This window comes from Mustela lutreola, chromosome 1, assembly GCF_030435805.1.
Source record: "Mustela lutreola isolate mMusLut2 chromosome 1, mMusLut2.pri, whole genome shotgun sequence".
NCBI classification, from domain to species: Eukaryota; Metazoa; Chordata; class Mammalia; order Carnivora; family Mustelidae; genus Mustela; species Mustela lutreola.
Genome location: NC_081290.1, coordinates 199,129,737 through 199,153,387, shown reverse-complemented (window position 1 = coordinate 199,153,387; position 23,651 = coordinate 199,129,737). Strand labels below are relative to the sequence as shown.

General features: G+C 40.1%; 1 long non-coding RNA gene across 1 annotated transcript in view; it reads left to right on the top strand.

Moving 5' to 3' along the window:
- The window catches only part of LOC131838518 (uncharacterized), a 44,625-nt gene that overhangs the window by 19,487 nt on the left and 1,487 nt on the right, over nt 1-23,651 (top strand). The window contains exon 3 of the long non-coding RNA XR_009356632.1: nt 23,049-23,102. This is a non-coding gene — a long non-coding RNA (uncharacterized LOC131838518). The remainder of the gene's footprint in view (nt 1-23,048; nt 23,103-23,651) is intronic.

The following is a 23,651-nucleotide window of genomic DNA, read 5'->3' as shown; positions in this document are numbered from 1 at the left end:
TGTTGATATTAATAATTATTTAACAAGTATTACCAATGAATAATTATTAAGAACTAATTATTAGAACTAATAATTATTGATAGTAGTACTGAGTGCTTTAAATATGTTGAGATTCTTAAAATAAGTGCACTTATTAGTGTCACATCTGAGATTTGTGACTGGGCTTGCCAGTCACAAATTGTGGCTACAAATGGATATCACTGATGTCTTGCCCTGGAATATTGAAGGTAGATACAGATTCACTGTAATTAGGGATGGTCTCCTTCCTGTCCAGACCAATAATTCCATAGGGGCAGCTCTGCATGCCTACCCCTGCAGGGGGTGTCTGGACAGGGTTTGATTGTTGCAACTAGGAAGTAGTGGTGTGCTGTTGGCATCTAGTGGCTATAGCCCAGGGATGCTATCGAATATTCTCCAGTGCACAGAACAACCCCCACAAAAAAGAATTATCCAGCTCTGGGGCACCTGGGTGGCTCAGCATCAGCCTTTGGCTTGGGTCAGGATCCCAGGGTCCCGGGATCAAGCCCCAAATCAGACTCCCTACTCAACGGGAGCCTGCTTCTCTTTCTCTCTCTGCCATTCCCTCCGCCTGTGCTCCCTAGTTCTCTCTAACTCTCTGTCAAATAAATAAATTCTTAAAAAAAAAAAAAAAAGAATTAAACAGCTTCAAATAAGAGTAGTGCTGGGGTTGAAAGATCTTGGTCCAGGCAACCCAAGGACCCATGCTGAGCTTTCTTTCTTTCTTTTTTTTTTTTCTTTTTTTTAAAAAAAAATTTTATTTGCATTTTCCTTTCTATACCATTCTTGTTTGGTTAGGAGTCAGGCGACCCATCCCATAATAAGGAAGCATGAGGATCCTGGAGTGTTCACAGATTGACCCCCACACTGAGGCTCAGCAAAGTCTTGGAGCTTGGCCAGGGTGTCCTTCTGCTGGAGAAGCCACAGGTTTCTTGCAAGAAACTCATGCCAGCAGACCCTTCCCTGAGAGCACTGAGGTCAGCTGGTATACCTCTTGAACAGTGCATGAGGGTCTTCAGGAATTTCACTTCTACTGGGGCCCCCAGTTTGGTGAGCTGGTGTGCTGCTTGGCTCTCTCCATGTGAACTCCTTTCTCTCTAATGAATCCCCCCAGGTTTACTTCTAGTAAAGTCAGCCCCTAGTAAAGTCAGCCCCTGACATGTTCTAACCTTGACCTCCACCCATCCACTCCTCTACTGCCAGCCCAGGCTACCATGATCAGGTCTCTCTAGCCTGGAGGGATGATCATTTCCTTTTCCTCCTCTTCTCTGGCTTCTTTGCTCTGGCACACACATTACCTCCTGTTACACTTATGACCTTCCCTTTTGACTCGCAAGAGCTTAGCTTCAAACTTGAAAAAGAAAAGAATATTAGACTTTCTTCTCTTTCAATCCTCTCGCTATAGAAGTCAAACTTTTCCTTATGGCCATGTGGGTGCCTCTGAACAACGGAGGAGAGAGTCAGGGGCATACAACAAAGAAAGAAAAAAAATCACAAAGATGAACATGTCAAGATCTGATTTCACTACATCAGAGATTTCATAAGTTTCTTCCCTCCCCCCTTGCACTTTGGAGTTTAGGAAGGAGGTAGTGGTGGTAGAGGATAGTTTTATGGGTTTAGCCAGATGTTAGGGACATCTGGTGACTAGATGTTTGTTTTCTAAGCGTTTCTGAATGTTATGTTCAGAGGATGGGAATCAGGAATAGGCCACTCTATAGGCAGTCTTTGCTTTGAGAGTAGAGATTTGGGACAGGAGTAGGAGAGGAGGGTTTGCCCGGTAGTAGGTAGCTTTTCCCTCTCTGTGCCTCCATGTCTTTTTTTAAAGGCAAGACTCTACCTATCCCAAATATAATAACCATAATGATTCTAGCTATGATTTATAAAACCCTTATTATATAATGGACACAGTGCTAGGTGCTTTGCTTATGTTTTCTTATTTACATTTAGTTTTCATAAGCTAGAACCTGTGATGCACGATGGGTCCTAACTCTTCTAGATTCTATATCATTCTTTATCTCCATTTTTTTGGGATGGATGTCATTCTTTAGACTTAAGCATACAGTACTCACATTTGGAAATTTTAAGTTACCAAACCCAGTATAATATATTTTGTTAGTTTTCCATTTGGTGCTGATGAATTGTCTTATGTATCCACGTCCACTAATCCAGTTTTGCTTGGTGAATGTATTGCTTGTGACTGTGAAAGTCACTTGCCAACCCCAAATGTGAAATGTGAAATGAACTTGCCAACCTCAGAGTCAAAACATGGGACCTTTGTTTCATAAACTCTAGGGTCCAACTAGGTGAATCAATTGGTATCTTTGAAGAAAGGGCCAGATCTTCTGGAGGAAATATCTCTTGGACTTGAGTCTTTGTATTTGGTGTATAAATTTATACTTCAGAATAGGAAATGTTGCCATGAGAATATACTGGATGTGTGTATTTGAAGGCTGATAAAAGAAAATTGTGAACAGAAATTTGACCTCTTCCCAAACACTATGACCAACACTATGGGACAATTGTCCCAGGGAACTACAGGTGGCTCCTAATGGGAAAATTTCTAGCATTCGACAGACACTGTTAGGGGAGTAAGGAAAAAGTTCTAAAGTAAATAGGAAAGAAGCAAAGTTGAATGATAAATGTTGAGGGAAACAAAAATCTAGTCTTTGATAGGAAAGAGTAGGGGTTTAAATATTTGTAGGAGGAAAAAATTTTAAGGTTCAGGAGGTGGGAAAAGATCTTGACTTGGGAGCCAGAGACCAGTGGTCTAGCTAGGTTCTGGAGAAATCTGGGAGACACAGATCCAGAGTAAAGCCTTTGTCAGTGGTTTAGATCATACTGGCCTTCCAGATACTACTCCCATATCCCAACTGGTACTGGGGCAATCTTGGCATGATTCAGTGCAGAATCTGATATGATCAGTAATAAGAGGCTACAAAAAGCAAGCCTGTGTCCTGAGGGCTCTCCTGATCTCCATGCTCCAAGAGGATATCTCCGTTATTTGAAGACTTGAGACTTATCACAGCTTAGTGGATTTGCAAGGGATTTGACTGCTGGGTTGGAGTGGGCAGGCTTACTGTCACGGCTGGGCCATGACATCTTTTTTTCTGAAATTAGGGGAAGGATTTGATTTACAAGGAGGGTCCTCAGCTTCAGAGAGTGGAAAGGGGTATAGAGTGGATGAATAGGAATAAGGCATTCAGTGGAAGACTGGAAGTTTCTCTGTATAATGACATAAGCATACCTTTTCTGCTTTTGGAGAAGGAAACTAATCTTAAGATTAAAAAAAAAAAAACAGCATAGGGAGTTTTGAAAAGTTTATAAAATGGGGAGCTTACGTGGCTCAGTCAGTCGAGTGCTGGGCTCTTGATTTCAGCTCAGGTCATGATCTCAGGATCGTGGGTTCGAGTCTTGCATTGGGCTCTGCCCTTGGTTGGGAGTCTGCTTGAGATTCTCTCTCTCATCTCTCTTTGCCCATCCCCCCACTCTCTCTCTCTCTCAAAGAAATAAATAACTCTTAGAAAAAAAGTAGAAGTTTATAAAGCACCTCTGAAGACCAAAAAGCCCATAAATAATTCACGTTTCTTCTGTTTTTCTAAAAACCTTGCTTTCAGTGTTGGGCAGCAGAGATACCAAAAATTGGTTGCTAACCAGGACCCCATTCTTTTGTCATCCTATAAAGGGGAAAGTTTCTTTCAAATTTGGAAATCTTAAAAATAAAGAGAATAATTTGTGAATGGTTCCTTACAGTAAAGAAAGAAAACAGAATGATTACTTTTTGTGATATCGAATTTCATACACAGTATAAATATTCTTACCACTTTGAATCAACCAAATACTTTCAGCTTTATAAAGTTTCCATTATTTCACTTAACCAGAGAAATCTGCCAGCTAATATTTTATTAAGCCTGAAAATATTTTAACTAGCCCTTTCCATATCTATCAAGTTCAAAGGGATGATATAATTTATGTATCAATACTCCATAAAGTTTAGTCCTAGAAATGTGGGTTATATTTTCAATATTTATTAAAATTTTTTGTCTATGGCTGACTTATTTTAAGCCCATGGGCATGTGTTTTATTGCATGGTAGGCTTAATTCATACGCTCCATCTAGATGACTCTAGCATCTTGCCGTTCATGAAGATCATTTAAGATGAAAGGCATTAAAATAAGGTAGACTTTAGATATCTAAGCATCTGTTTAATTCAACCCTTCTCTATTACTTAGTTCTGGTGCTGGGCATCAAAGAAAAAAATAAAAAGTCGGCACCGTTCTCTTAAAAATACGTCAAGGCCCCCAACTCTTTAACAACACAGGAAATGTCAAATATTATATGGATATAAATAACTCAGTAAAACAGGCTTACAGGAACATCTGGCTTTGCACAGTTCCACGCACTCGGCTGGCGCAAAGATATTTCAGTAATACTATCCAGTCGTTGGGCTGTGTGACACTGTGGGGCACAGAAGGGAATTTGAGTGTCGAGTGAAAAATGTGCTTGTAAAAGGGTCTGAGTTGTTATCTGTCTAATCCGTCCTAATCTGTTCAGTCATTTGCTCTGGGGGGCTCTTAAGAGGGAATACTGACCCCCTCTGGAAACCGGTCTCTTAGACAGATACCCCCAGTGCCCCCGGGGTTAGGGATGGAGGGCAGAAGGTTAACGACCCTCGGGATGCGGGCTGCCCTGATGATCACTGGAGAGATCATTTTTAAAAGGGACATCTTAATTTTCTGAGTAACATGTCGCTTTATTTTAGTTCTAACCTTGTGGAAACAATCCAAAGGGAAAAACGGGGACAACATCTCCTTTGTTCCTGCCAGCTTTGCCTTTTGCCCTGTACAGCTCCACTGTCTGGCCTCCCTTCTCTCTCTAGGGCGTCACGTTCTCCACTGTGGGCTTTCCTTCTATTTTTAAGATCTGACTTCCTTGGGTGTTGGGCAGACTACAATTTGGGGAAGGCAGTTTGTGCAATCCAGACTATTTGGTGTTCATTTCACTTACACACACTTTAAAGAGAAAGCAAAACCCCCAAACTGATACACACGAGAGCGTCACACAAGGCACGTGAAGTCTATGGTTTTTCCTCTATGTCTGCATTACCATGGTCAGTGTCATCGAGAGTAAGCTAGAGCAACAGTGTCCCCCTCATAGGGAGACAAAGTCCAATAAAAATTAGACGTGTATCTTAGATTCCTTTGTGCTTATCTCCAAATACATTCTTAATTTCTGTATTCTGCAAATATCGAGTCATGACTGTGTGCCAAGCATGTGACAGGTAAAAAGTCAAGGTCTTTCCTTGTCTTCAAAGAGCTTAGAGTCTCTGTGGAAATAAACAGTAGACTAGCTCAGACTACAGTGTGATATGTTCTAAAATAAAGTGAACCACTGAAAGAAAATAAATTCCAGGTAATGATAACTTGGTTAAATATCTCCTAAAAACTTAAAAAAAAAAAAAAAACTTTCTTTAAGATTTTATTTATTTATATATGAGAGGCAGAGAGAGAGAGAGAGTGAGAGAGAAAGAGAGAGAGGCAGAGAAAGAAGCAGGCTCCCCAAGGAGCAGGGAGTCTGACGTGGGACATGATCCCAGGCCCCCAAGATCATGGCTTGAGCCCAGGGCAGACATTTAACCATCTGAGCCATCCAGATGCCCTCCTACAAAACTTTTTGAATATTTAACTATATTGATATATTTCTATCCCTTCAAGAAACTTTCTGGAAATCACTTGATCCTTCATGAAAATCAAGTCTACATGGGGCAAGTATGCAAGTGACGGGTAGCTGAATGTCAGTGCCGCCCTGGCATCAGAACAGGAAGCGGAGGGGAAGCTGATGTCTTCCTGAAGCACTTGGGGGCAGTTACTTTGTGTTGAAACCTATCCCTTTATTTGGAGCATGGTGGGGAAGGACAAAGGTGCATGGTAACCTGGTTCCCAGAGAGCCCAAAGTGCTAACCCTCAAGGTACATATTTCTGTATTATTTCTCAAAAGAACTTATTTTATTCATGAATTAACTGATTAATTCAATATTGTCTATTTATAGAACACCTTCTAGGAAGGAAGATGTGCAGGAGAAAACACTACTTAGCTTTCAAGGCGCCCCATTAGGTGGAGGAAATCCATGTAAGTCCATGACTACAGCACAGTGCGTAAGTGTTACTGATCTGTGCTAGGGATTTGCAGAGAAAAAGATCAGGTTCAAAAGCAAATGCCCGAGGTGGATGGGTCCACAATCACTGCTGGGTCAGACTAATTCTCACACTAAACATTCAAGTAATAAATTGCATCTTCGTTAAAAGCTATCCTGATTGGCTACATAATTTATTTACGTTAATTGGGTAATTTCTCAATTCCTTTTCACTCTGTTTTTCATACACTTGGCTTTAAAGGAATGACTAACAGTCGCCTAGAATACAGACTCTGCCGAGCCTATGCATTTGGTTGTCTAGAACCTTGAGAGGGTGCTTTCTCAAGTTTCTTCATCCGTGAGGTCCCAGCCTCCCGCACACCCAGCCCAGTCCTAGCCGGACACTGCTGAATATCTCTTACCAACCTGCTTTTTGGCCACTTTCTAATGCTCACTTTCTCCTCTCCCTTCCCATTCTGTTCCAGGGGTTTGACAGAATAGACTGCCCTCAGACACCATTGAGATCGTGACACAGGCCAGTACACTTCAGGAAATTCAAACTGACAGAAACCCCTGCCTTCTGCTGTTGCAAAAGTGCCTTGGTGTAGCAAGACTCCAGCTCAGAGTCAAGGGCTGCAAGAAAAGGTTCTTGACCCTCTCTGCAGAGAAGGGAGTGCCTGGGGGGCTGAACGCTCTGGCAGGGTTGAGATAAACACTCAGGTTAAGGCATTTTTCATCTGTTTAACCAGATCTCATTATATTGTCAAACAAGACTGCCAGGTTCACAAGAAACAGCTCCGGTATTCTTGTTGAGGGTTGGGGCAAGAAGTAAGTAAGTATTCATTTATTTATTTATTTTCCCATCAAGGTGAATTCCCCTGATGCTGGGATGCCAAGCAAAGTTTTCACTGGGATGAAAGTGAGGACTGGGAGGGTGCCTTTGAAGGAAAAAGCCTGAACGTATTTCATAAAGCCCCACCCTACCGGGTGGTGAGGGGAAAAAAGGGGACTTGGTAATAAGCTCGCCTACATCCTATGCAAAGAAGTCCCTTTCTTCCGATACCTATATAACATAAACATAACAAAAGCTCTCCTCAATTGTATATTCCCTTGCTGTGTCAGTGTCTTACACTGCCCTTTGTTGACTCCAGGAAAATGACATTTTGCCTTTTTTTTTTTTTTTTAAGATTTTGTTTATTTATTTGACAGAGAGAGACATCACAAGTAAGTAGAGAGATTGGAGGAAGCAGACTTCCCACCAAGCAGAGAGAGCCTGATGTGGGGCTCAGTCCTAGGACCCCAAGACCATGACCTGAGCGGAAGGCAGAGGCTTAACCCACTGAACCACCCGGATGTTCCGTCTTTATCATTATTTTTTTTAATAGCTTCTCTTACCTTTTCCAGGTTGAGTTAAATTTAATTTCCAGGTTGAGTTAATTGTTTAGTCCTGGTGATGCTCAAGTTAGATAAATTGCTGTGGTACACAGCCATGAGTCCAAATTACATAGGGATTGCGGTGTTCCATGTGAAAATACTTAGAGTTCATCCTCTAAAAGCGTCTTACTCAAACAGAACATCTGCATTTGAGAAAATCCAAAGCAAATGTCTGGCAAGTGAATTCTCTTATTAGCCTCTAACTTCAATCATCATCTTATTTTATATTTGGATAGCGCATTCATTCTTGTAGCTCATTTTGTTCTCATCATACAGAGCACCTTTATCATTTTTAAAGCTATTCTTTATTGAGAAATATTTACTGAGTTATTAGTTTGTGAGGATGCTTGTACTACATTCCTCTCTCACTTTGGCAACACTGATTTTAAACCTTTTCGGTGCTCCTTCTACCTCAAGGACCCCCACTTCACCTCCTGCTCTGTAAGCAATGCATGTCTCTTTCACTGAAAAAATGGAAGCCATCAGCTGGGAACGCCTTGAACTTCCTGCCACCAAATCCACATCCTGTATCTGCCTACATGTTACTCTTCTTCCTTCCTAGGACTGGGCATTTATTTATTTATTTATTTATTTATTTATTTGGACTGGGCTTTTAGGTAGCTATTTAACAGAGCAGGAAACCTGCTGAATGACCTGGAGAACTGCCCCAAATCTTATAGGAAGTAAAAGGTGGTGGCAGAATTTGAACTCAGGTCTCCTGATTTTGGGTCCCAGTGCCCTTCCTCCTCTTCCCGTTTTTTAATAAATTTTATTTTTTTGTTGCTATTTTAAAATAATTTATTATTTATTTGTCAGAGAGAGAGTGTATGCACAAGCAGGGGAAGCGGCAAGCAGAGGGAGAAGGAGGCTCCCTCCAGAGCAAGGAGCCGGATGTGGGACTTGATCCCAGGATCCTGGGATCATGACCTGAGCCAAAGGTAGATGCTTTCCTGACTGAGCCACCCAGGTGTCCTGCCTTTATATATTAATTTTTTTGAAAAAGCAGTTTTAGGTTTATAGTAAAATTGAGAGGAAGGCACAACAATTTCCATATACCTCCTGCTCCCACAATTATTGGCATCACTTACCAGAATGGTACCTTTTTATTCTTTTTTAAACCTAGGATGAACCTTCATTGATACATTATTACTCAGAGTCCATAATTTACCTAAGGGTTCATTCTTGGTATTGTATATTCATTATGTTGGGACTGACATATAACAATATTCACCCATCATATAGAGTAATTTCATTGCCTTAAAAATCCTCTGTGCTCTGCCTAACTCATCTCCCCCACCTCCACCTGGCAACCACTGATCTTTTATTAGCTCCATAGTTTTGCCTTTTTCAGAATGGCACTACTTGGTATGTGACCTTCTCAGATTGAGTTCTTTCATTTAGAAATATGCAGTTCAGCTTCCTTCATGTCTTTGCATGGCTGCCTGTCATTTATTTTTAGCCCTGAATGATATTCCGTTGTCTGGATGTATGGCAGTTCATCCATTCATCTACTATAGGGTATCTTGGTTGCTTCCAAGTGTCGCAATTATGAACAAAGCTATTATAAACATCTGGCCAGGTTGTTGTGTGAACACGTGTTTTCATCTTCTTTGGGTAAATGCCCAAGAGCACAATTGCTGGACGGCATGGTAAGATATGTATGGTTTTGTAAGAAAGCCCAAATGTTTCTCAAAGTTCTATACCATTTTGCATTCCCACTAGTAATTAACAAGAATGCCTATTTCTCCATATCTTTGCCAGCATTAGGTTTTGTCAGTGTTCTGGAAATAAATAAAACCTAACAGGTCTGTAGTTGTATCATCTTTTAATTTCTATTTCTCTGATGACTTATGAAGTGGAGCATCTCTCCATATGTTTACTTGCCATCTGTATATTTTCTTTGGTGGGATGTCTGCCATGGTCTTTGGTCCATTTTAAAAATCAGGTTGTTTTCTCATTGTTGAGTTTGTTTGTTTGTTTGTTTCAGATAGAGAGAAAGAGAGAGAGAGAGAGGGAGAGCATGAGTGGGGAGGGGCAGAGGGAGAAGCAGACCCCTTATTGAGAAGGGAGCCTGATGTGGGGCTCAATCCCAGGACCCCGAGATCTTGACCTGAGCCAAAGGCAGAAGCTTAATGACTGAACCACCCAGACACCCCTCATTTTTGAATTTTAAGAGTTATTTGTGTGTATTAGATAATAGTCCTTTATCAGATGTGTCTTTTGCCAGTGTTTTCTCCCCATCTGGGGCATGTCTTCTCTTTCTTTTGATACTGTCTTTCACAGAGCAGCAGGTTTTAATTTAATTTAATTTGATTTTTTAAAAATATTTTATTTAACAGAGAGAGATTACAAGTAGGCAGAGAGGCAGTCAGAGAGAGATGGGGATGCAGGCTTCCCGCTGAGCAGAGAGCCCGATGTGGGGCTCAATCCCAGGACCCTGAGATCATGACCTGAGCCAAAAGCAGAGGCTTAACCTACTGAGCTACCCAGGCATCCCAGGTTTTAATTTTAATGAAGCCCAGCTTCATTTGTATGTCTTTTTTGTATGTCTTTTTTGGAGAAATGTCTTCTGCCCATTTCTCGACTTGATGATTTGTTCTTTGTGTGTTTAGTTTAATTAAGTTCTTTATGGATTTTGGATACTAGCCCTATATCTGATATGTCATTTGTGAATATCTTCTTCCATTCTGTCAGTTGTCTTTTGGTTTTGTAGACTGTTTCCTTTGCTGTGCAAAGCTTTTGATCTTGATGAAATCCCAATAGTTCATTTTTTCCCTTGCTTCCCTTGCCATTGGTGATGTTTCTAGGAAGAAGTTGCTGCAGCTAAGGTCAAAGAGGTTGCTACCTGTGTTCTCCTCAAGGATTTTTGTGGATTCCTGTCTCATATTGAGGTCTTTCATCCATTTTGAGTCTATTTTTGTGTGTTGTGTAAGGAAATGGTCCAGTTTCATTCTTCTGTATGTGGCTGTCCAATTTTCCCAACGCCATTTGTTGAAGAGACTATCTTTTTTCCATTGAACATTCTTTCCTGCTTTGTCAAAGATGAGTTGACCATAGAGTTGAGGGTCTATTTCTGGGCTCTATTCTGTTCCATTGATGTATGTATCTGTTTTTGTGTCAGTACCACAAAAACAGCTTTGATGATTACAGCTTTGTAATAGAGCGTGAAGTCTAGAATTGTGATGCCGCCAACTTTGGTTTTACTTTTCAATATTCCTCTAGCTATTCGAGGTCTTTTCTGGTTCCATATAAATTTTAGAATTATTTGTTCCATTTATTTGAAAAACATTGATGGTATTTTGATAAAGATTGCATTAAATGTGTAGACTGTTTTAGGTAGCATAGACATTTTCACAATATTTGTTCTTCTAATCCATGAGCATGGAATGTTTCTCCATTTCTTTGTGTCTTCCTCAATTTCTTTCCTGAGTACTTTACAGTTTTCTGAGTACAGATTCTTTGCCTCTTTGATTAGGTTTATTCCTAGGTATCTTATGGTTTTTGGTGCAATTGTAAATGGGATCAACTTTTTAATTTCTCGTTGTTCTGTCATGCTGTTGGTGTATAGAAATGCAACTGATTTATGTGTGTTGATTTTAAATCCTGACACTTTACTGAATTCCTGTATGAGTTGTAGCATTTTTGGAGTGGAATATTTTGGGTTTTCCATATAAAGTATCATATCATCTGCAAAGAGTGATAATTTGGCTTCTTCTTTACCAATTTGGATGCCTTTTATTTCTTTCTGTTGTCTGATTACCAAGGGTAGGACTTCTGGTGGTATGTTGAATAGTGGTGGGGACAGTGTTCCTGACATTAGAGAAAAAGCTCTCAGCTTTTCCCCATTGAGCATGATATTCATCCCCATTGAGAATGATATGCACCATCCATAGATGGCTTTTATGATATTGAGGTATGTACCCACTATTCCTACACTGTGAAGAGTTTTGATTAAGAAAGTATGCTGTACTTTGTCAGAGCAGCATCTACTGAGAGTATCATATGGTTCTTGTTCTTTCTTTGATTAATGTATTATATCACATTGATTGATTTGTGGATGCTGAACCAACCTTGCAGCCCAGGAATAAATCCCACTTGGTCGTGGTGAGTAATCCTTTTAATGTACTGTTGGATCTTAATGGCTAGTATTTTAGTGAGAATATTTGCATCTGTGTTCATCAAAGATACTGGTCTGTAATTCTCCTTTTTGATGGGGTCTTTGTCAGGTTTTGGGATCAAGGTAATGTTGGCCTCATAAAATGAGTTTAGAAGTTTTCCTTCCATTTCTATTTTTTGGAACAGTTTCAGGAGAATAGATAGTAATGTTTAAATGTTTGGTAGGAATTCCCTGGGAAACAATCTGGCTCTGGGCTCTTGTTTGTTGGCAGATTTTTTTTTTAAAGATTTTTTTCTTTATTTATCTGACAGAGATCACAAGTAGGCAGAGAGGCAGGCAGAGAGAGAGGAGGAAGCAGGCTCCCTGCAGCGCAGAGAGCCCGATGTGGGGCTCAATCCCAGGACCCTGGGATCATGACCTGAGCCGAAGGCAGAGGCTTAACCCACTGAGCCACCCAGGTGCCCCTGTTGGCAGATTTTTGATGACTGCTTCAATCTCCTTACTGGTTAAGAATCTGTTCAGGTTTTCTATTTCTTCCTGGTTGAGTTGTGGTAGTTTATATGTCTCTAGAAATGCATCTATTTCTTCCAGATTGTCAAATTTGCTGGTGTATAGTTGCTCATAAAATGTTCTTATAGTTGTTTATATTTCTTCTGTGTTGTTTGTGATCTCTCCTCTTTCATTCATGATTTTATTAATTTGGGTCCTTTCTCTTTTCTTTTTGATAAGACTGTCCAGAGGTTTATCGATCTTATTAATTCTTTCAAAGAACCAGCTCCTAGTTTCATTGACTTGTTCTTCTGTTCTTTCGATTTCTATTTCATTGATTTCTGCTCTGATCTTTATTATTTCTCTTATCCTGTTGGGTTTAGGCTTTCTTTGCTGTTCTTTCTCTAGCTCCTTTAGATGTAAGGTTAGGTTGTATACTTGAGACCTTTCTTGTTTCTTGAGAAAGGCATGTATTGCTATATATTTTCCTCTCAGGACCACCTTTGCTGTATCTCAAAGATTTTGAACAGTTGTGTTTTCATTTTCATTTGTTTCCATGAATTTTTAAAAATTCATCTTTAATTTCCTGGTTGACCCATTCATTCTTTAGTAGGATGATCTTTAGCCTCCATGTATTTGAGTTCTTTCCAACTTTTTTCTTGTGGTTGAGTTCTAGTTTCAAAGCATTGTGGCCTGAAAATATGCAGGGAATGATCCCAATATTTTGGTACCAGTTGAGACCTGATTTGTGACCCAGGATGTGATCTATTCTGGAGAATGTTCCATGTGCACTAGAGAAGAATGTGTATTCTGTTGCTTTGGGATTGAATGTTCCAAATATACCTTTTGTGTCCATCTTGTCCAGTGTATCATTTAAACCCTTTATTTCCTTGTTGACTTTTGCTTAGATGAACTGTCCATTTCAGTGAGGGGGGTGTTAAAGTCCCCTACTATTATTGTATTATTGTTGATGTGTTTCTTTGATTTTGTGATTAATTGGTTTATATAGTTGGCTGCTCCCATATTAGGGGCATAGATATTTAAAATTGTTAAAACTTTTTGTTGGACAGACCCTTTAAGTATGATATCATGTCATTCCTCAGCTCTTATTATAATCTTGGCTTAAAATCTAATTTATCTGATATAAGGGTTACCACCCAGATTTCTTTTGATGTCGATAAGCATGGTCAATTGTTTTCCACCTCCTTACTTTAAATCTGGAAGTGTCTTTGGGTCTAAAACGAGTTTCTTGCAGACACCATATTGATGGTTCTTGTTTTTTTTTTTTTTTTTTTTTTTTTTTAACCATTCTGATATCTGTGTCTTTTGATTGGGGCATTGGCCCATTTACATTCAAGGTAATTATTGAAAAATACGAATGTAGTGCCATTGTACTGCCTGTAAGGTGACCATTACTGTATATTGTCTCTGTTCCTTTTTTGTCTGTTACTTTCTCTCTTTGCTCTCTCTTTGCTTAGAGGACCCCTTTCAATATTTCCTGTAAGTCTGGTTTGCTGTTTGCAAATTGTTTTAGTTTTTGTTTGTCCTGGAAGCTTTTTTTATCTCTCTTTCTATTTTCAATGACAACCTATCTGGATATAGTATTCTTCTTGGCTGCATATTATTCTTGTTTAGTACTCTGAATATATCATGCCAGTCCTTTCTGGCCTACCAGATCTCTGTGGATAGGTCTACTTCCAATCTAATATTTCTACTGTAGTATGTTATAGATCTTTCATCCTGAGCTGCTTTCAGGATTTTCTCTTTGTCACTGAGACTTGTAAGTTTTCCTATTAGATGGTGGTGTGTGGACCTATTTTTATGGATTTTGAGGGGGATTCTCTCTGCCTCCTGGATTGTGATACTTGTTCCCTCCCCAAATTAGGGAAATTCTCTGCTATGATTTGCTCCATTATCCTTCTGCCCCTCTGTCTCCTTCTTCTTCTTTTGGGATCCCAATTATTCTAATATTGTTTCATCTTATGATGTCACTTATCTCTCGAATTCTCCCCTTGTGGTCTAGTAGTTGTGTCACTCTTTTTCTCAGCTTCTTTATTCTCCATCATTTGGTGTTCTATATCACTGGTTCTCTCCTCTGCTTCATTTATGCTAGCAGTAAGAGCCTCCATTTTTTATTGCACCTTATTAATAGCTTTTTTAAATTTCAACTTGGTTACATTTTAGTTCTTTATTTCTCCAGAAAGGAATTCTCTAGTATCTTCCATGCTTTTTTCAAGACCAGCTAGCACCTTGATAATCATCATTCTGAACTCATTATGACATATTACTAATGTTCATTTTGATTAGGCCCCTAGCCATCAGTACAGCCTGTTGTTCTTTTTTTTTGAGGTGAGTTTTTCCACCCTGTCATTTTATCCAGATAAGAATAGATGAAGGAGAGAACAAAATACTAAAAAAGGTGAAAATAACTCCAGAAAAATATACACTAACCAAATCAGAAGAGACCTGAAACCAGGTCTCTGGTATATATATATATATAAATATATATATTTTACCCCCCTTCTTTCTTCATCTATATCTTATCTATATCTATATCTTCATATAGATATCTATATATATAGAGAGAGAGAGAGAGTAAAATATATATATATATAATATATGTAATACATATATATACATAAGCAAAAAGTTGCTTAAAAAGGTATTGGTAAGATAATATAGTTTAAAAAACATTAAAATAAGAAAGAGGAAAAATTTTTAAAAATAGAATAAGAAAAAATTAAAAAATTAAAAAAAATTTAACTTTGAAGGACTAAAGAATCACGTAAAAAAAGCTATGAATTCTGTGTGCTGTATTTCTGTAGCTCTGGAGTTCTGCAGTTCTCATTGATTGGTAACTTGGTCTTGGCTAGATGTTCTTGCTGATCTGGGTGAGGGGCTGTTGCAGTGATTCTCAAATGTCTTTGCCTGAGGCGAAATTGCACCGCTCTTGCCAGAGGCCAGGCTAAGTAATCTGCTTGGGTTCATGCTTAGTAGCTTTTGTTCCCTGAGTGCTTTCTGTAGAGCTTTGGAGGACAGGAATGAAGATGGCAGCCTCCCAATCTTGGGCCCTGTAGCAGTCGAGAGCTCGGGACCCCACTCCTCAGTGCACCCTCAGAGAAAAGCAGTCAATCCCTCCCATCTTCCTGGTCTCTGACAGCACTCGCGCTTACCCGGCCTGTGACTGAGAGTTTCTCTCTCTGGCGCACAACCCCCATTTGGAGTCTCCAAACCCAGCAGATTCCTGCTGCATGCTCCCATGCCACTCCTCCTGGAGGAGGAAGGCGAGTCTCCCTGGATCTGCCACTTGTAGGGTCCCTGTTCAAGGACCAGTGGCCCAGTTGTGCCTTGGGTCATGGTTTAAAGTAACCCCAAGCTGAGAGCACACATTTTGGCTCCCTTTGCCAGCTTCCCCACTCTGATACCTGGGAGCTCTGCCACACTCAGACACTCCCAATATTTCTGTGACCCTGCAGGTCCTGAAACCACACTGTCCCCATGAGGGCTCCACCCCTGCTTAGCCTCTGGAGCGACATCACTCAGTGAAGCAGACTTCTAAATGTTCCAAGTTTATGCTCTGTTGCTCTACCACTTGCCTGGCCTTGGCCTCGCTCCATGGTCTTCTTCCCATATGTCACCTTGGGTTCACTTCTTTGCATTTCCTACCTTCCGGAAAGTTGTCACGTTTCTGTTCCTAGAATTGCTGCTTTTCTTCTCTTCAATCTCCTGTTGAGTTTGTAGCTGTTCAGAATGGTTTGATAATTATCTAACTGAATTCCTGGGACCCCATGATATTTAGATCTCCTACTCCTTCACCATCTTGCCCCCCCCCAGGAGGGTCTATTTCTGATGTCAGGGTGGGGAGGGGATAAGTCTCCGTAAAGAAGCAGAGATGTCCAAGAACAAGCTGAAGAGTGCAGAGTCTTGGCGTCTAAAGGAAGAAAGTGCGTCAAGAAACAAGGGGTCATGATAAACATCTAAAGCTGCAGAGAAGTCTGCAGAGATGAGCACTGAAACATGCTCTTGGATTTTGTGGCATTTGGGTTTTTAATGCCTCTAACAAGACCTGTTTTAGGATTGTGTTGGGGGCAGAAGCCTGGTTGTGATTTGAAGAAATATTAGGGGAAAAAGGAATGGAAGCAGGTTTTATGAAAAAGTCTAGGCATTTTGATGAGAAAAGAAGCAGAGAGTGAGGACTAACATGGTTCTCAGTCTTGTCTGTATGATAGAATTATGTGGAAGCCTTTAAAAATTCCCAATGCCAATGCCATTCTCAAGACCAATTATTCGGAATCTCTGGGAGTTAGACCCAAGTACTGGGAGAGTTTATAAAGCTCCCAGGTGACTCTAATATGCAACCCAAACTGACAATCTCCAGGTTAGAAGGAGATGCAGGGTTAAAATTATATACAAATATATTTTAAAGAATGCATAGACTTGAAGGTGTTTAATTGTTGGTAGGAGGGGAATAGGTTGGAGGGAAGAGAAGGCACAGTTGTTTGTGTAATCCTGAGCTGCAGGGGAAAGAAACATATAGAAACAATGGAATGAGTTACGCTTTTAACTGCACCATCCATCGGTTACCTTGACATTTATAAAAATATTTTAATCTGTATTTCTTTAATTATACAAAGTCAAGAGTAAAGTTGCTTCTTTTTTTTTTTTTTAAGATTTTTATTTATTTATTTGACAGAGGGAGATCACAAGTAGGCAGAGAGGCAGGCAGAGAGAGAGAGGAGGAAGCAGGCTCCCCGCTGAGCAGAGAGCCCAATGCGGGACTCGATCCCAGGACCCTGAGATCATGACCTGAGCTGAAGGCAGCGGCTTAACCCACTGAGCCACCCAGGCACCCGTAAAGTTGCTTTATTTTATAGAAAATAATGCAGCTAAGCAGTTTCCATACACCGTTTCCATTTTCCTGACTCTTTAATCCAGATGATGGTTGCAAAAGACTTATTATTTTGCACTCTGCATTTTTCTTTTTAAAAAAAGAAAACACTTTTGACATTTGCATTTATTTTTGTAACCATGGTTTAGGACCATTGTTTAGATTTAGTTTTAGATGTAATTCATTTAAATGTTGCCTGGTGGTGTGATGCTTTTATGACATCATCACTCCTAAGTTTTGAAATTCCTTCCTCATTTGGCATGTGTGTTCAAAAAAGGTATACAGCATGATATTTTCTGAGCTCCTGAATGCTTGAAGATATTTTCTCATTTCCTTTCGAAGTGAAAGACAACAGCACTGAGCATGGAATTCTTGTATTTCAATATCCTCCATAAATACTCCACCAATATTTTTTACTGTTCCACTAGAGGTAACTTGTTTTTTTACCTGTATACTTGCAGGGTTTCCCCCTGTTATCTTATGTTTATAACACATTTTTAGAACATGCCTCTTTGTTGTTGCTTTACATTGGGACATGGTGAACACTTTTGGTTTCAAAGATATTTTTCCTGCTCAAAAAAAATGTTCTTTAGTTATGCTTCTGATTATTACTTTGGTTTGAGCAATTTTGGTTTATTCCTCGGGGTTACTATCAGACTTAGACCCAAACTTCACTCTTTGTCCTCCGTGTCTCATACTTTTTCTGTTTTCATTTGACTTTTTTCCTTTGTGGTCTGGAAGAACTTTTCAAGTTTATTCTCCAGGTATCAGTTGTGTTATTTTTTTCCCCCTACAATTTCCATTCTTCTTTTTCCTGCCTTTAATGTAATTCTGAGACTATACTTTTCTTTAGTTTGTAATTTTCCACATTTTGATTCATCTCCTTTTTATTTTTTTGCACACTTTTAAAAATCATATCCTGTCTCTCCTTAGGGGTTCTGTTACTAGGTCAGAGACCATACCTTCTGGCAATATATTGAAGCCACCATTTTAGAGACTTGCTATTTTCCAGAGGCTTTAAGATGATATACCTTTTCTCATGCTCTGTAACTTTTTTTTCCCCTGTAAGACCCATGGCTAACCAGGGGTGCCTGGGTGGTATAGTCAGTTAAGCCTCTGCTTTTTGGCTCAGGTCATGATCTAAGGTCCTAGGATTGAGCCCCATGTTGGGCTCCCTGCTTAGTGGGGAGCCTGCTTCTCTCTCTTTCTGCCCTTCCCTCTGCTTGTGTGCTCATTCTCTCTTTCTATCTCTCAAATTAACAAATAAAATCTTCTTTTAAAAAAAGACCCATGGCTAACCAAACAAAATGTTTGCAAATATTCAGTATGCAGAGGGCTTGTATATGCCTTCTGTATCCTTAGGCACGTGTTCAACTCCCTGTTCATTTCAACAGGTATATGAGTCAGGCTGATTGCAATGACATGGATGGAACTAGAGGGTATTATGCTAAGCAAAATAAGTCAATCAGAAAAAGACAATTATTGTATGATTTTGCTGATTTGTGGAATTTGATAAACAAGGCAGAGGATCATGGGTGGAAGAGAAGAAAAATGAAATGGGACAAAACCAGAGAGGGAGATGAACCAAAAGAGACTATTAATTTCAGGAAACAAACTAAGAGTTGCTGGAGTGGAGGAGGTGGGAGGGATGGGGTGGCTAGGTGATGCGCACCAGGGAACGTATATGCTGTGGTGAGTGCTGTGAATTGTGTAAAACTGATGAATCATAGACCTGTACCCCTGAAACAAATAATATATTAGATGTTAATTAAAAAAAAATGTTAGAGAGGTGCCTGGGTGGCTCAGTTGGTTGAGCTTCCAACTCTTCATTTCAGCTCAGGTCAGGATCTCAGGGTGGAGAGATTAAGCCCCGGGGCTCCATGCTCAGAGGGAGTCTGTCTGAGTTTCTGTCCCTCTGCTCCTCCCTCGCCCATGTGCATGCGCATTCACTCTCTCTCAAATAAATAAATAAATTTATCTTTAAAAAAAAAAAAGTCAGGCTGATACAGACTTAGTGTCTGCGGGCTTTTCAGCCAACTTGCTCAATTGGCATGAGAAAGCATCTTCTACCACCTGTAGTTTGCTCTGTCAAGCTGAACACAGAGGCTGCCTGAACACCATTAAGCTCCAGCATTTGCAGCCATGGGACTCACCTTCCTTTGGTTGCTCTGCTGCATTGCCTCACTGGGCTTTTCTGGCTTTTATTCTGATGCTCAGCCTTGCAGGAAGCCACAGGGTGCTGCTAGTCCCCGCACCTAGCTTCTACCCAGGTTTTAAATTTTTTATTTTATTTTATTTTTTATTTATTTTTTCCCCCTCGGATTGGCAGCCTCTAAGTAGTTATGGAAGCAGGTTCTGATCTGAGCGTGAGAGAGGGCTGCGGAAGTGGCACAGTTGAGGAGAGAAGTGCCTCCAAGACAGAGGGACAGCTCCCTGGTTTCCCTACTGATGCTGATCAGACCATGTATCCTGAAGGAAAGCGAGGTGATGAGCAGATCTGCCTTGTTCCCCACCCCATTGGCCATTTTCATCAGCCAGGTTCTATAGGGTCCACAGCTAGTGGGTCTTCCTGGATTTATCAAGAGTCTTGAATATTGGTATTGTGAATTTTTGTTTTTTTTCTGTCTTAATAAGAACAGTAAATGGGAGGCTGGCAGAATTTTCCATGAAGAACTTAAATTGAGGCCAGATGCCATTTTGCACTTTTTTTTTTTTTTTAACCATCTGAGTGGTGGTACCATAGAAATAAATCTTAATCAAGTAAGATGAAAGCTTTGGGCAAAGATGAGGACAGGGTGAGAGCCAGCCTGACGATATGCAGCAGGTGGCTAGTGTACTGTGCCCCTCAGCATGGGACTGACTTTTCTTTTTTCTGCACTCCGAAGGACTTAGAATTCCAGACTCTCATGCACCTCTTAAGACTTTGAAGATCTCTACTCTCTGGGGGGTTCAGAGGTCTCGTCCATCTCCTAAAACTATTCTGTTTCTTCTAGTAGGATGTTAAAAGCATGCTTAGAAACGAGAGCTACAGTCTGATGTTTACAGCAGCAATATCCATAATAGCCAAAATATGGAAAGAGCCCAGAGGTCCATCGACATATGAATGGATAAAGAAGATGTGGTACACATACACACACACACACACACACACACACACACACACACACACAGGAATATTACTTAGCCATCAAAAAGAATGAACTCTTACCATTTGCAATGATGTGGATGGAGCTAGAGGGTATTATGCTAAGCAAAATAAGTCAATCAGAAAAAGACAATTATTATATGATCTCCCTGATTTGTGGAATTTGAGAAACAAAATAGATGAACATAGGGGAGAGACAGAAAATTAAAATTAAAAGTTAAATTAAAATAAGGTGAAATCAGAAAAGGAGACAAACTGTGAGGCTTTTAACTATAGGAAACAAACTGAAAGATACTGGAGGGGTGGGGGGTGGGGTGAGGTAACTGGGTAATGAGCATTAAGGGGGGGTCCTTGATATCATGAGCACTGGGTGTTATATGCAACTGATGAATCACAAAACTCTACCTCTTAAATGAATGAAAGAAAGAAAGAAAGAAAGAAAGAAAGGATTAGAGGAGATAGTGCTGGCAGACTGAGACCCTTAGGTGGGCTTCAACAAGACAGATGGTTACCCCTTAGACATTGCATAGACTTAGCTGGCTCCCTGATAGAAATGCCCATGGATCAACGGAATGGAGCTGCCTGGTGGTCTTGCTAGATGATTTGCCAGCAACACCTAGTGTATTTGGAAGTCAGAGCCTATTTCATTCATTTAATAGCAGCCAATATTTCCTGAGAACCTACCATGTATCAGGCACTGAAGTAGGTATTGGGATACAACAGTGAACATGACACATTGTCTGTCCTTAAGCAGCCTGAAGTTTATTGGTGGGGAGGGACAGCTACCTAGGAAACGATATGTGTTGAGATCTGAAGTTGAGGTAAGTGTATGGTACTATGAGTGAGTAAAGGACGGTACTATTTAACTACTCCCAGTGCATGAAGGAAGAATTCCTGAAGGAAGTGATACATAAACTCCAGAAAGAAAAAAGACACATAGGAGAGAGTTAATATAAAAAGCTCTAGTATGGAAGAACATATTTCTGAGTTGAAAGAAGACTCAGTCTGTAAAATCAAAGGAGACACCCAGATCCACTCAAGTTAATTTTTTAAAATATTTATTTATTTTGGGGGGAGGGGAGAGAGAGAGAAGGGGGAGAGGTGGAGGGAGAAAGAATCTCAAGCAGACTCCCTGCTGAGTATGGAGACAGATGCAGGGCTCAGTCCCATGACCCTGAGATCATGACCGCAGCAGAAACCAAGAGTTGACGCTTAACCGACTGAGCCACTCGGGGTTTTTTTTTTTTTTTTTTAAACATCTGTTTGGATGTGTATAGTAAGCACTACATAATGATTTGCGAAAGAAGGCATAGATCACACAGACTGTTAAGGGACATTCTAACAACGTCCTGAAACTAAGTTTTTTTTAACAAAATGAACTGGTAAAATGGGGAAGGAAAAATGTCATAAAAAACACTTTAGGGGTAAATGTTTCATTTACTTCTCCTTACTCTGTTTCAAATATCTTTATTGGAACTTGGAGAGAGGTAGGAGAAAAGGCAGCCTTGGCAAGAGAAATAGTTGGTGTTTTGACTGTTATGATGGTGAAGATGTATGTGGCAAATGAAAAGCACTGAGGAAAGAAAAACAATAATTGATTTTCTCCTTTTAGTATTCATTTCAATTTATGGTTTTGAGAGGCTACATTCAAAATGTTTACCCTTTGAGTATAATTACCTTTATATATATCTATATCTATCTATCTATCTATCTATCTATATTTATTTATTTAGATTTCACACCCAGCATGGAACCCAAAATGGGGCTTGAACCCATGACCCTAAGATCAAGACCTACACTGAGATCAAGAGTCAGATGCTCAACCCACTGAGCCACCTGGGTGCCCTAAGTATGATTACCTTCTATCTTTAAGTTAGCACTGTCAATAGGACATAAATTATTTGAAAATTCTGATGATAACAATATAATTGATGATTTGATCAAAATGTAGACATGAGCAGTAAAGTTTACAGAGTAAATACATAGAACAATTTATTATTTATATTTGTCTTTATTTTATTCACACCCATTGTTGTTCCATTTTATCAATCAAGCCTTCAAAATAATAACTAAATTCAGACTTCTTTGATATTTTGCTGACTCTCAATACTATTAAGATCGTAGCTTGGGACACCTGGGTGGCTCAGTTGGTTAAGCACCTGCCTTGGGCTTGGGTTATGATCCCAGGGTCCTGAGATCCAGTCCCCATGTTGGGCTCCCTGCTGAGCAGGGAGCTCTGCTGCTCCCTCTTCCTCTGCCCCTCCCCCGCTTGTGCTTCCCCTCTCTCTCTCTCTCTCTCTCTCTCTCTCTCTGGCTTGCTCTTGCTTTCAAATAAATAAATAAAGTAAAAAAAAAAAAAAAAAGGCCCATAGCTTTACACATTTAAGAAAACATGTTGTTGTTGTAAAAGCTTATCAAGCCAGGAGGATAGAACATATACATTTATCAGTATATTTGCTTGACTTAAACTTTTAAGCACTTAGGCATATGCAATGTTGGCTTCCACTGTACAATGGGAGCAGTGAATGTTGCTGGACTCTGGACCTGGACTCTGCAAATGTTCGAGAGGGACCTCTTGCTCAGAGCTCAGCTACCACTGTGCCTTTAGTGTTGTGTCAGAGAGAACCCACTTCAGAGTGAACCTGAGCATTTTATAATTGAAACCCTATTGGTCATTCCCATATTAAAGTATACACACACACAAACACACACACACACAGACACACACACACACACACACACACACACACATCTTCTTGACATGGTAGAATTATTTTGCTTCTGTAACGTGGAGCTTCTTTGAGATGTTCCTGTCTATTCCTTACAGGCATCATGGTTTCCTCCTCTGTGTGCCTCTAGGTCTGGAATAGTTGGATGTCAAGTAAGTGCTTGTTGAATTGGAAGTTTCTTGAAAAGTTGCAAGAGGCAAGAAAAAGTTGCATAGTGGCGAGAGCAGGGGTTCTAAAGTCAGAGGGCCTTGGGTCCAGAGTCTTTTATTTATTTATTTATTAAGATTTTATTTATTATTTATTTGACAGGCAGAGATCACAGGTGGGCAGAGAGGCAGGCAGAGAAGCAGACAGAGGAAGGGAAGCAGGCTCGCCGTGGAGCACAGAGCCCGAGATCCCAGGATCTCAGGGATCATGATTTGAGCTGAAGGCAGAGGCTTTAACCCACTGAGCCACCCAGGTGCCCCTGGAGCCTTTTAAAAGGTTGGCTGTCTCTGGGCAGAAACTCCATTTCTCTGTGTGTTAGTCTTTTGTCTGGAGAGTTCTAGCCTATTCCTCAGAATGTTCTGATAAAAGTGAAAGGAGTTAATAAGTTCAAGGTATGCAGATCAGCAGGAACTAACTACGCATTTGCTGTTATTATTAAGGAGGGTTAGTAGATGAGTCCATTTAACACATATTGATTGAATATGTGTCCTCTG